The following is a 15,564-nucleotide window of genomic DNA, read 5'->3' on the forward strand; positions in this document are numbered from 1 at the left end:
AATTTCACAGCCTGTCAAACAAATAGAGAATGAGATGGCAGATAACAAGCTCTTCGATGCAAACCAAGGGGGTCCTGGATTACCAAATAATGTTCAGAATGTCCTCCCTAGAAAAGATGTCATGAAGCCTGGAAAGAGGCCAGTTGGTAGGCCGAGAAAGCATGCATTGAAACATCCAACTTTACAGCCTACCAAACGAATAAAGAATCAATTGACAGTTTATGAGCTCTTAGATGCAAAACAAGGGGGCCCTGGATTGCCAACTAAGCACAAAAATGCACAGGGTGCAAACTTCAAGGCCATGCAAGAAAGTGAACAAAGTGCTCAAGAACAAGTTTTCGGGCATAACACATCCAGTACAGCAGCTAATAATGGGACTCAAATTGAAGCTGCATCATTGGACCCAGACAAGTGTGGTGAGCATGAAGACTTGAAGGCAAGTTGGATATTGGAAGATGGCATATCTAACACTGATACCTCAACTATGGCAGCAGCAGAAGTCGCGAGTAATCCTCTCTCTTTCCCAGCTATTCGCCGCAGGGGTAGACCAAGGAAACATTTCCGCAATGTAATGTGTCTCTATGGCAGGAAAGTGAAAACACCCTGCGGTCCCTTGATACGACCAAAAAGGAACGTCAAGTCTAGGTATGCCAGGCCACATTCAGATCAGACAGAATGTAGAGATGCGAAAGTGTACAAAGGAAGAAAAAGAGGGAGACCGAGGAAGAGCATAGTGCACCAAGACACAGAATGTCCTGGAGATAAAGAGCATGGGATGAACAACAAAGTCAAAACGTCTCCTTCTGCTTCTTATAAAAATTTTGATCTGACAAAACATCTATCATACCCATCTGAAAATGGTTCTCCTTCACTTTCTACAGCAGTTCAGAGACAAAATGATTTTCTGAAAGGGAGCCAAAGTCCACACCCTTCGCCTTCAAGGGTTGCCCAAGCACAGCCCTCTTGCCAGGTGTACGCAGGATACAATCACTGCTCACTCTCTGCACAGAGAGTTATCCCAGCAGTGTGCTACAGTGAAAGGAATCCACAGTTCACTGGGAATGGAGTGATTATTCCCAGTTTTCAGCAGCAACCAAACAATGCTCATCAAGACACGTGTAATGAACCTTTCCCTCTACATCTTCAGGGGACAGATAAGTGCAGCGAAGACTGTCTAGATCATACTACCCACGATGAAGGAAGTAGAAGGGTTCCAACGATATGCTTACAAAAAATACCAGAGGACATGATGACGGGAACGCTGACTTTGGATGCAAATGACAAACCAACAGGTTACTCAGTTGACATCGGAACATCTTCAGGAAAACATGAGCAATTGCAGAAATTTTACAATGAAGAGCATAAATCTCAAGCCTTGCCTACAAGCATGGTACAAAGCCACAGGTCATCTGGTGGCAGCATTGTGAGACTTAATACTAGCAAGCCTTGTCAGTACCTGAGTGGTATTTCAACGCTGAGCACAAATGACATGATCGATGACAACTCCAAATACCAACCTCAAAAGCGAGTGATATGTTTGAACATTGGGCAGTCAAATGAATGCCATGCATTTGAACATGCAAGTGCTATATCACAAAATATCACAGAGACAGGAACTGACAAAATTTCATCGAAGAAAAAGAGAGGAAGACCTAGGAAAAACTTGACAGTAAGCAGCAATACTTCTGGACCAAAGTTGGTTGGAACCAGCCAACAAAATTTGCACCGTAAAGGTTGTGAGCTACTAGGACCAACCATCGCCAAAGTTAAGAAGCGGGGAAGGCCAAGAAAATCAACTGGATTTTCCAACATGAGTGGAATGAATGCTACAAATGTCATCAGCGGGGCACTAGTTTTGCCTAATTCCCCACAATCAAGCATGAAGAGAAGTACAAAAGTGCCAAAGTCCAGCATCAAAATGGCAAAATCAACAGCTGAAGTGGATGTTCAATCAAAACATTTGCTATTTCATGCTGGAAAAAGGAAAGTAGGGAGGCCAAGAAAATACCCGGAAGTGGTCAAGCTCGTAGTAATGCCCTTCAAAAGAAGAAGAGGTAGACCATGTAAACATGAGGCATCTTCCTTTCATGCGGTAAGGAACAATACAGGAACTGAGCCAAAGACCAGTCATGCCACAGAAAGTGAGATCCAAGGAGCTAGTGTAGGAAAACCTTGTAAAATTTCAGAATTCTCTAGGTACACAGCAGTTCCTAAGAGGAAAGTTGGCAGACCTCGCATTCACCCTGAAGTGAAAGCTGTCAAGAAAAGAGGGAGACCGAGAAAGGATAGAGAGCCTGATAAGATGTGTACTCCCAAGAAGAGAGGTAGGCCGCGTCTTAAGCCAGAGTCAGATGTATGCAAGAAAAGGGGTAGGCCACGTCTGCATGTAGAACCCAAAGTAGCAAAGAAACGAGGTAGACCATGTCTAAATCCCAACTCACAAATACCCAAGAAGAGAGGGCGACCTAGAAAGCATCCAGTTCCAATGGAAGTTCCCCCCAAATATCCGTTAGTACCATTGCCAATCACCGACAAGTTGATATTTGGACCATTTGCATTTCAGGCACAGGAGATGTTGCATTGCAGCTTTGCAAGTTCCCAGGCTAGCACTCTGTTTCACTCTTCCTCAAATGCTGTCTCTGCTCCAGAGACTGGTGCAAATGAGGCACCCACTGAGGACTTGTCCCATGGGGAAAATGCTGTTGATGTAACATCCAGCTGCATCGTGGAAAGCATTTGTGTTGAAGGTGAAGTTTGCCCACAGGACCAGCCTGGTCAGAAAAGTCGGCCTGCTTCAAATGCTGAGATGAGTTGGACGTGTGGGACACCTTCTATCCATGAGACTGATGTGGTAAGTGATGCCATTCCTTCACCAGCGAAATCAGATGACCCTGCGACCTCACATCAGTTTGTCTATAGTGTTCACCTGGAATGCTCTTCTCCAGAACCGCCAAACCACATGCAAGAACCACATGGGGTGGAAGGCTGTACTACACCACAACTTCAGGCCACACATGTCTGTGATCTGCCAGAAACAGCTACGACATTAGAATCTGTGGCAACCATGGATTCTGCAATGTTTCTGACCTGCCTCAGACTAAATGACAAGTCATCATCCATCACATAAAAGAAAAAAGCTGGAAATATACAGTGGAGGAAAGTTTTGAAGTGTCCATTTTTATATCTTACAGAATGATTTCCATGAATTGTAAATCATGTGCTATGTGATCTAATCTACAAGACTGTGTTTCATGAAACCAGGGGTTACAACTTGTGTTGGTCTCTTAGTATAGCTTTGGTTTGTGACATTTAAGGGTTGCCCAGTCTTTTATGTGTGATGCATGATCACATAAAAAAAAGAAAGAAAGAGATTGGAAATGTGCATACTTCAGCATTTGGCAGCATTTAGAGTGATCTATCCCCTGCAGACTTTGCTGTACTTGACCCAAATTCATTTTGTGTTGTTTTGACCAAGCAAGGATCAACCTGTTTTAAACTATTTTGTACTCGCCCCATCTGGAGCATATTCCACAATGACATTTCGGAATAACTGTAAGCTTACTGTGACAGCGATGAGAAGGCAACTGATCAGATGTAACAATTTCAGTTGTTGCCCTGAAAATGGCAATTATGGCATCTTTATGTGATTTCAAATACATAGTATGGACAAAATGAAGCCTCGAGTGTAAAAATTAAACCAAATTTTGCCTTATTGACCATGATCTCATAAATCATCAACTCTGCACAAGCCGTGTGTAGCTTGAGTCAAAGTTTTGCTGAAATTGAAGTACATTCTCAAGACGGAAAATGTGACGAATTGATTACAGCAAGTGAAACCTAAAGTTGCCAAATACTGCCGAATTATAATCTTATTCCCAACAGATTTAAAATCTATGGAGATATGACCATAACTGCATGTGGTCTTGTACACAAGTACAATGTATTATATCCAATACTAAGTACATGTATATATGACAAGTTTTTGTCTTGTCAGAACAGTAATGGAGTGCATACATGTATACAGTACATTTGTACGTGTAGTGTGCATGTTAGAGCAGGGGATTTACTGAAGAATACAGTGGGTAATTTCATGTTCAATGCTAGGTGCTGGTGTTGGTGCTATGTCAACACGAGCACCAGTGAGAATCCTGAACTTGAAATCAGTTGCTGTTAGCAGGTTCACCTCAAAAGTATTACAACACAGTTCCGGCAGCTAGTATTGGGCCTGGTGTTTAATGCTGTGCGAGACCCACATTCACTTCCATGGATCCATGTGGCATGTCCATAGTCTGTGCTACCTCCATGGTTGCCCGCAGAACGTATGTTAACACTAGGGACATGGGCACATAAATATGAGTCTAGGAGCAATATTGAGATCAATGTTGTATTTTGGGCTAGGGAAAAAAAATTGTGGCATCATAGAATATCGTCCTCATCATGTGGCATTACTGTATTTGTTCAAATTTGACTTGACCCAAGCAGCCTCAATTCGATTTGTTGTACAAAGTATGATGCAGTGATGTGAAAATAACACTAGTGTTGGAGATCAGTAATTGTGATCAGTATCACTTGCTCTACCAGTAATCTGATTATTGGTGTTGTAGCTTGATTTCAGGTAGTTTTTTGAGAGATTACATTAGCACCAGCACTAGCACCGAACTTGAAATTACCCAATGCCCCACTCATCACACAGTGACAAGAAGTATATTTTCGTTATGTCTACAGAAATTGACAAGTATTAGTTAAGACAAGTTGATTTGGACGTGATATATTGTACATAATTACAGTCTCAGGCAAAAACACCCATTTCTTGCCGACCACGATAGCCCGTAGTTAGAGGTACGTAATGTCATCTCTGTGTCGTCCAGTATTATTGTTGTGCAACTAATATGATTCTGCCATTTATACCGTCTTCATTTCTTTTCTTTTTTTTTGTCTTTTTTTTTCCAGTTAGAGTGTTGGTCACTGCGAGGAAGTCATGAATACTGTAAAATGACTAATGTTAGCATGCATTTTAATGCAACGAATTTTGCGAGAGCCAAGATTCGCAAAATTAAAATGCACATGAAGGCTCTTGTCTTCACTATATGCATTGAATGCCAGAGGCACTTCGCGAAAATTTCATACCATGAAAAAGGCCTTTGGCTCCAATTTGCAAAAATTTCATGTCGCTAAAATATCATGTTTTACAGTATGGTTGCACAACCATCAATGTCATAGTACATAATGTAGTATCAATATCATATCACTGAACATAATTTTGTCAGTATGATAGTGCACATAGGAATGTTCTATAATTAAGAAAACTCATCTTTACAGCTATCATCTGTGTCAATCAATGGTATATCTCCTTGCTGCTTTGTAATTATCTCTCTCATCGGTGTGCTGGAGTATTCTGTTAATGGTTAAACCATTGTCATACTGTGGTGTTTTGAATGACAAACATTAAAACAAGCATCTAGTAAACATGTCTAAACAACTCTTATGCCATTAATTTTGTGAGTGGTCATTGGTGTCTTACAAATTTCTTTAAATTGATTTGTGAAAAGGCCTAATTTTTTTTTTGTTGGTAGTACATGTATATCTTTTGACTGATTTTTGGAGGTATGTTTCCTGTGAAAATTTAGAAAATATCACAGTGTGCACAAATTTACATTACTATAATGCCTTGCATTTCCCTTTTTAACTTTGTTTGTTCTCTGATTGGACTAATATCACAAAAGTAATAACTTTGAAATACATGTATTTCCTTCCATAACAGAATTTCACTGTAAAAGTGATCTTTCTTGAAAAAAGTAATTAGTACTTATTCCATCACCGAGGTAATTGAGTGCAAATTCATTCACTCATGAAATTGTCCAATTATGTGTGAAATACAGGGCATTATGCAGTAGTTATTGTTTATCAGATCTTTGCATGTGAGTCATGTGATTGATACAAAACAAAGTCTGCAGAACAGCATGTTGCATTTATAGTCGGGAGACATGCAAATGGTCACAACTTTGTTTGTTCCGTTTGGTAGTGTTTTATCATAATATATATGTCTTGTTTTACTGGTTTCATTTGCAAATCAGTTTGGAAAACGGAAATATATACACACTCCCACCCTACAACTCCTTGTACACATTAAAGTATGTTGCTGTTTCTTCAAAACTTGCCAAGCTGTTTTTGACATACATACCGTATTTGCTGGTGATAAGGCCGCAACGCTGGATAAGCCGCATCCAGACTTTGGTGATGAAAAATAGAAAAAAAAAATTGGAGAGATTTTGTTCTGATCAAAATTTCATTGCTTTTCTACAATATTTTTTTTTAATAAGAAACTCTTGTTATTTCTAAGTATTTTCACTTGATTGCAGAATATAGCATTGTCTGTGAGATTGATTGATTCAGTGGTTGATATCGCGTTGTTCATTGGCACTTTGCATAGTCTTGTAAATGATTATATGTGTTGGTTAGGCAGGTGATTCTCTGAGTTGGAAAGACAATAATTTGCTTGTGCTGGCGTATAGGCATCACCCTGACTTTACTGCTTTATTTTTGTTGAAAATAATGCGGCCTCTTCGCCGGCAAATACGGTATTATTTATTTGCATCTACAGTAGGGATACATGCTTGTCACAAGGTACTTACGTTTTAAAGGATGATACAATTGGGTGTCCATTTGTCACTTATTATGTATCCATCAACAGTCATGCTTTGGAAAGATGGGCTGTGTAGGATGATTACATGTGTTTGTATTATCTCGTGTGGCAAAAATGATATACAAATACACTGTAGTGAATGGTCACGAGTGCAATGGTACAAGATTTCGCACAGGGTGAAAGGTAGAGGTGCTCTATTCAATAGGCGAAGCTGAGTTGAATAGTGTGCCTCATCTTTCACTGAGTGCAAAATCTTGTTCCATTGCACGAGTAAAGACCAAACACTCTTTGTTTTGTGCAACACCTCGAACGTCAACAGATGTTGTCCACACAGATTCTTGAATTTAGCACAGAAATGGCAACCATTTTCCGTGACGCACACACACCGTGTACGTAAGTGAAATTGATTGGTTGAAGTTGTTTATGAAAACAAGTGACAAAAGTAAGCGCTTGAATTCGTGTGGCAAAAAGTTTGTTGTGACATCAGAGCCGTGCAATGGGACAAAACTATGAGTCAATCATAAGTGTATCACAAGAGTCAATGGAAATTAGTGACAATGCTCTATCCATTTTTGTTCAAACAAAATTGCATGGCTGACAGCCACAGCGTGCAATGGAACTTTTAACTGAATGTCATGTGATGGGCAATCAACCAATTGGATAGAGCTACATTCTTTTTAGATGTATAAAACTCAATGTGTATTTTTCTCTGAAGCATAACAGAGTTTTCTTTTTCTCAATTGTATTCAAGTATGCATACTCTATTATACTTCTAGTTGGATCCGTAAAAACAGCAAAGTTGATATTGTACTGCATGTTTTACAGTGGAATTACTTTGCTTTTGTTTGCATTTGCATGAACTGGACGAAGAAGCCGCGTGTGATCACACATTAGCATTGCAACAAATTCAAAGCTTATTTCCACTTGTTACTTATCATTCAATTCTGTAACCAAGTGAATAACAGGTGAAATTTTGATCAAATACATGTATTGGCAACAACATTTTGTTGAACATATTCATTTGCATGATGTACACATAGCATTGTGAGCAGACTAGCAAAGTTTACACCCATGCTCATTCAATAGGTTGATGAAGAGTAATTTCACAATGTTTTTCTACTTCCAACACTGGGTTAGGATTTTCAATATACCATGTCTTTTCGATATTCCAACTTCTATTTGTATGTGAATTAGGTTTTTTTTTTTTTCCAAATTGGTAGCGTCTGATTTGTTTCTTTCCTATTATGCAAGCCTAGTGACAGTGTATTGCATTTTTTAGTCACTGCATGTAGTTAAGTACACAGCAGTTCTGAATGCAGGTACATGTATGTCACTGGTGCTTTAACATGTATTTATTGTCTAGATGCTATTTCTTCATCTCCAGATTATATGCTTTCTAGTACAAGTAGCCTGACTGTGTTATTGTCACTGCCGACCTTTCACTGTCTATTGTATGTAACAGTTGTATAACGCTGCCAATAATTATTCATACAGATGCCCTGTTGCAACTTCTAAAACAAGCAAGCCAAGGTTGTCTGAAAAATTTTATCAGACCTCAAACTTCTTTGCTTTTACAGTGAGATTTCTCTGCCATCATTATTATGTTGATTTCATATCTAAAAATATGTCCAGATTACAAGCAAGCAAAATAAATTTTATGGTAATTTACACCAAACAGTATTGTACATGCAACTTACAAGTTTGTGTGTTCAGTTTTTTAAACTCCAATGTAGTATTCACTTGTCCTACAATAATTTTTATCCTGTACCCTTTAGTAATGCTTCCAACATTTAATGGTACTTTGTGACCACATATTCCAAGTCTGAATCAGCTATTGCATAGATAGTGTATGTATTCTGTATCATTTTTTTTTTCTGCCATTTGATAGATCATGTGTACTAGCCATTTTAACATCAGGGGCCCATTTTATAAAACTTGTTATCAGTGACATCTGCCACATTTCTATGACAAATTTGCTCTCAGCCAATCAGATGCAAGGATTTCAGTAGCTTATCACAACTATGACAACTTGTCACTGATGACAAGTTTATGAAACGGGGCCCTGGTGTTTGTGAATCTTTTGAACACTGTTAATGGCACTGTAATCTGACTACACATCTACGTACTGCTCTGGCATATAATTAGTGGTTTCAAGTAATTTTGAAGCAAATCATAATATGGGACAATACCACGCAGGTTTAATAAATGTGGTTACATGATTTACAAACATGTCAGCCAGTTCTGAGTTTCTACTGCCCCAAAACTGCATGTACATGTATAGCCATCCTACTGGTTTTCAAAACTTATTCTGCTTCGTATTGTAGCTGCAATTTGTACAGTTCATGCTTCATTTCTCTGAACAGAGATCTTCTGCCTTAAAGTACAGTGTAGATCATCAACATGATTCAAATGGTAGAAAATGTGTGAAAGAGTTTTTGAAAATCTATTTGTTATTGTGAGAAGTAGTCATATTTGCTTTGTTGTTTGAAATAGTTTGTGATGCATTTCTCTGATGTATGAGTCACACTCTGCTTCGACTTGATGAAACACAACATGTTATTATGAAGCCTGAACTTGTGTCATGACCATATGTCAAGTAAACTTCCAGTTGGCAGAACCAAGAGGGATATGTTGTAATGGTGTAGCATTAATGTATGGAACATGTCTTTTCTTTATTTGCATCATCATTAATTCTGGCAGTGTAATGCAAGTTCTACTCAATAAATATGCACAGTGGTAACAAGTTCTAATTTTTCCTTTCCTCCTTTTGGTCAAAAAAGACACTGAGTCTTCATTTTTGTTTTGAACATAAGATATGTTATTTTGTTGTGGAGATCTGCTACGTATGTGTAGTATAAAAATCATGTCACTCTCTATAAAAATGTCCTTATATGTACAGTGGAATGTTGTTATACCGGGTGTCCCCCCCCCAAAAAAAAAAAAAGCGAAACGGTGGATTTTCAGTACCTTGCATTCTAAAAGTGATATATTTTTTGACATCATTAGAAAGAGCATCTTCCGGAGAAGACATTGATGTCAAAATCATTAAATTTGGTTCAAAACTTTTTATTCTACGCCCAATTCTGTAAATGCAGTCATTTTAAAATTTTGCTGGATTTTTGTTACGTATGAACAAAAAATTTGGGTGCAACACGCGTTCCATACGGTGTATTGTGTAAGCCCATTGATCCATAACAACAAAAGATACAGCATTCACATTGGGCGCGCACACACACACACAGACACACACAGACACTGATTTTTCTTGGCCCGTGCCCAGTGAAAGCTTAGCTGTATGTTTTGTTGTGTTTTGTTGACATGGATCAACGGGCTTACACAATACACCGTATGGAATGCCGTGTTTCACCCAAATTCTTCGCTCATACGTCGCAAAAATCCAGCGAAATTTAAAAATGACTGCATTTACACAATTGGGCGTAGAATAAATAGTTCTGCACCAAATTTAATAATTTTGGTATCATTGTCTTTTGCGGAAGATGCTCTTTCTAATGATATCAAAAAATATGTCACTTTTGGAACGCAAGGTACTGAAAAGCCACTGTTCCAGTTTTTTGGGGACACCCGGTATAGAGGTCGTGGTTATAATTAAAGCAAAACCCTCTTTAGAACAAGGTGATTTAATAGTGGTCTCAGCTCTGTATATTTCTTTGTTTTTGTACCAAGATAAAGTGAAACCACATAAAACAAGGCAATTAGGTTTTTAGATCCTCATTAAAGGTTCCCCAACACATATGTACGGGGGTAATTCCATGAAGTTGGGGCAGTGTCCATGTAGCATCGTGATATTTAAAAAGTACATTTCAGCATAACTCAATATCAATTATGCTATACATTTGTTGTTTGTAGACTTTCCATTTTCATTGAGGCCACACATTTTCCTGGAAATTTTGTGCCATTCAGACTCAATTTTGATGAAGTTATTAAACAATATGTAACAGTGTCCTGTAGCATCGTGACGTGTCCATGTAGCATCATGATATTTTAAAATTTGATGCTAAGAGACAAATTATGGCAATTAGCTTGACCAAAATTTGATGCAATATGCATATTTACAAGATATGAATGAGATAGCTAGATATCTCAAATTTCCTGTATCACGATGCTATGCGGTGTTCTTTTTTGTGACATTTGGTGGACACCGCGTAGCATAGTGACACATTGTGTAATTTTCTTGTAAAAGTAAAACTGTGGAAAGGAGAGTTACGATATTTAGCTATCTGACTAATCTAGTAATTATGCATATTATATCAAATTTGGGTCAAGCTAATTGCATTAATTTGTCTTTTAGGACCAGATTCTAGCTGTCATGATGCTACAGGACACCGTTACATATCGTTTTAATAACTTCATCAAAATTGAGTCTGAATGGCACAAAATTTCCAGGAAAATGTATGGTCTCAATACAAATGTAAAGCCTATAAACAATATATGTATAGCATAATTAGTATTGAGTTATGATAAAATGTCACACTTTGTGTCCCAACTTCACGGAATTGCCCACATGCACATACTTACATGTATATATACATGTACACAGTTGGTGAGAGTTCTTTGGAAATACATTGTACAGATGAAGTTAGAAAGACACATAGTACAATGTAGTGCAAACCCGCAAGTCTAAATATGGTTTAACTATGTTTTATCCTTGCATCTTTAGCATTGTATACACGATACATCCACATGGGCTTTTTTTATGCCTCCTCCACAAATTGTCTCTGGAGACATTACCGGTATGTTTTTTGGTTGTCCATCTGTCTGTCTGTTCTTCCATCCTCTGTCCTGTCCTTCGTCCGTCCATCCTTAATCAATTTTGTGGACAGCATAACTTTAAAACCGTTTGAGGTATCCTAATGAAACTACAATTGTATTTAAAGCTGAAATTACATGATACCTAAGTGGGGATTATTCAGTGTACAAAACAGTGTTACTGCACAATGATTCTGGAAGGAAAGATTTTGGTGGGGGGGGGGGTGGTCAAAGATCAAGTGAAAATGTTAAAATGTCACTTTTTTTTCCATGTTTTTAAAATAGTCAAGTATTGTCATGAAAATGGATGTTAACAGTTAATGATTATTTGAAGAATTGTGGGCCATGGGGTCAGAGGGTAAGGGTTAAAGATCAAGTTGAAATGTTCATACATGTATTCCTAAAGCTATCCATCGAAATGAAACATGGTTCAAGGAAAGTAGACACTAGATACATTTGTGACAAACATGCCATTACAGAGACTCCAACTCTCCCACTGAAAACCCATTTTTGCAAAATCTTCTGTTCTCCCGCTTGAGCTTTAATTTCTCCTGCCCTGGCTCTGTGTCTCCCGCTTATTAAGATGTATACATACTACTTGTATGGTTTTACAGATGCCAATCAATTTCATATGCAGGCATGAAAATATCATCTGCATACATGTATATGTGAAATGAAGTTTTATTAAGCCAAAATATATGATTTGAATTATTGAATTATTACTTAATAATGTCATTGTATATTGAAAAATAAGCCCGATATAGTACGAGAGAGCATCTAGAACCCTAGAGCTTCCAGGGCCTGCTTAAGGGCCCTGGACTCTGGCTGCAAGGGACTTAGTGCTCGTGATTTGCGCACATCAAGTTGGAGTCTCCAGTTTGCTAGGGGTTTCAGGTTGGAGAATTTCCAGATCAGAAGGTTCTTTGGGTTGGAGTCTCTGCCATTACGATTTGGTTTTTTTTTAATGCCAATTATGTGAAACTGTGATCTCACATTGTCAAGACGTACTGTAGACCTATTGGAAGAACCATGTGATATGGTGGAGGCATACCAGCCTGGTCGCCATAGGGACATTTCTAGTTTGTGTGTGTGTTTGGGTGTATTTATGATACATTTTAAGAAACATTTCCAGTGTGTTTTCATTATGTTTTTCATTTTGTGAAAACAGCTGAACACCAGTTTGTGGCATTAAGAATGGAATTGAACTTAGCTGCACAGGTTTCCTGGAAACACTTCATAAAAAAAACAAAACACAGAACAACAGAAGAAAATGTAGGCTTTAGTTTTGATCACAGACAGCTGCCCGTTTATTCAAGGCAATCAAACCTGTTTTGATTATTTTTCCATCGGCACGTGTGCAATTTAGAAAACAGTGGACCTTTACTTTTTATCTCAGTGTCATAAATCAGCTTGAGCTGAATATGTATAATGTGCACAAGTGTGAAAAAGAGCAAGTGTCCTTTTGTAGAATCCTCTTTAGTAGGACCATGATCCCATGATGCCACAGACATGATAAACCAGCAAATTTTTGTTGCTCGAGGGTGATTATTTTTAATGAGGAACATTGACTTTATGAACCTTGCTAGGGTGTTTGTGTGTGTGTTTGTGTGTATGTCTGTCTCCTGCTACATTGGTGAGACCTTCATCCTTGACTTGAAAGAGCAAGTTGTATGTATGTGCACATGAGTTTATTAATCAATCAACTGCTTCTTATTTCCTGCTTGGCCTGATCAACAACCTGCTGGTTTGATATTATTTTGTGTAGCTCTGCTCTTGTACATATATTTGCATAGACCGGCATTATCAGTCACATACAACATACATTATACATTGTGGTAGACAATGAAATTCCTCGCCTTAAGGCCAGAATATATGAATTTCACAGTGATCATTGCATTACTTGGCCTGTCTTTTTATGGAGGTAGTTATCAGTTCAGGAGATGAAAAAAATGAAGCTGGCATAAATGTGCAAGCGTATACGCATGTACATGTAGGTCTAGATGGTAGCCCAGTGAAATTTGGAAATGTGGATGCAAGAGGCATTTTTAAACTAAGTTGGGAACCAAACTTTTTTGTACAATTCAAGTAAATGCTTGAATCTCATACATTTTTTCAATATAAAGCATACAAAAATATTGTGGATTGAGCTAACTCCCTATTAGGTTTTAAGCAATTGGCTTGAAATTTGGCACATGTGGCCAGAATAGTACATTAATGTGCAAATGTATCACTTTTCAGTGTTGAACAATGCATTGCCATGGTAACCACATTTTTTTTACAACCATACAAAAATGTGGATTGAGCAAACTCCCTCAGTTTTTCAGCATTAGATTTGAAATTTGATACACATGTGACTGCTTTGCTATGTAGATGTGCAAACTTCATCTTTTGTCAGTGCAAAACAATGTGTTGCCACAGTAACAACATTTTTAAAAGAAAAATATGTAATTACCAGTGGATTTGGCTCACTCCATCCAGGTACATTCTTTGATACACTTCGATAAAACTGAAGAATCGTCATGAAACATACTGCTACTGTACCAGGGATTCATATATTTGTACAGTGTAACATGTTTTATTCATACATCATAGCATGGATCATTTTTGCATGATATTACAAACTGATAAGCACATATGCATGCATATTTCTTGTTCAAATGTAGTTGAGACATACTGCACCTGTATGCAACTTTATACATGTACAATTATACGTCCCACTTTCTCAAAGCCAGTGAGAACAGAATCTGGGTCAGGTTTTACTCTCGAAATTTAGTGGAGATAAAGGGGGGGGGGGGGGGGAGAGATAGGGTATCATACACTTGTAACCCTATCACCTGCTGGGAAGGGTTAAGGGCAAATACTATCAGTGAAAAAACAAACAAACAGAAGAATATATAGCATGCTGACATGGTCAGCAGGCATAGAATGGGGTGAAGATGAAAAAGACAGGAACATGTGATGTCGTGTGGTGAAGCCCAATCTGGGAAGGCCTCGACCTAAGTAGTCTGGTCCAGTATAAAGGCCATTAAACATACAGTACGTAGTAAATACTGTATTGACATGCACTGTAGGCAAATACACCACAACACAAATATTAATCGGTCTGTACACGTATACACTGTTTCATGTCCCGGATATTATTTCAGCAAAGTGTGCCAGAATTTTTTTCAAGATTTAGAGTGCTGGTGGTTGTGATTATAATGATTTTTTGCGAAAAGTAATAAATCACTCAGCAAATTACATTACGTTGTACCAGGAGTAAACTGAAATTTGAACAGACTGATGTTCTGTTCACAGACTTGGCACTGTGCCAATGTCTGTCCACAGAAAGCATATTAAGAATGTATACATTCAGATACATAAAGATACAGATACGTATACATACAGATGCCAAATCTATTGTTTCAACAGAAAAAAAAAAAAGTGGAGATGTATCTCCTTCCAATTAACAAATCTTGCTCACATTACAAAACCTTGGTATACACGAATGAGCCTGCATGTGACTATCCCATAAGTTCACAGATACGTAGAATACCAGCTAGATGAGTATAAGACAAGAGTTCTTCCATTAACCTCCATTCAGCAAATTAGCACAGCTCAAGATGCCTTAAACACTTAACTTTAAGATACATTATCAACTAAATCCCAATTAAAGACACAGGAGAGATGGGGTAATAAGGGTATTTCCACAATGAGCTGCTTCACATGAAAAAGCATTTTCCTTTGGGGTTGTTGATTTTCTTTTTATGTGAGTATTGTGTTACATTTTTACATAAATTTGCAAAAATTACCAATTACATGTATTGTATTGGCTGAAATATGACTTCATGATTCTGCATAAAGCCTGTCCACCTCAATGACAAGATAAGACCAACAGAACAAAAGGCAATCTTGAATGTTAGAAAGAAGCAATTTTGGTGTCCTTCTTTTGTTAATAAACATGCATAGGCCTAATCTTTGTTCTCATGATGAATGAATTATTGACGAAAGAATCATAATTTCAATAAGATGTCTTTGTTCTTCATAGAGCATCAACCAAGTGGCATAAAGCATCAACTTTAGATAAATAGTCAAGAAGCAGGTACTTCCTGATCAAGTCGTATCATTCCCCCCCCCCCCCCCCCCCCCCCAGAACACAAACATCAAAACAGGTG

The sequence above is a fragment of the Diadema antillarum genome, unplaced genomic scaffold, assembly GCF_040938485.1.
Source record: "Diadema antillarum isolate AM-2024a unplaced genomic scaffold, OU_Dant_1.0 seq00000201_RagTag, whole genome shotgun sequence".
Lineage (NCBI taxonomy): Eukaryota > Metazoa > Echinodermata > Echinoidea > Diadematoida > Diadematidae > Diadema > Diadema antillarum.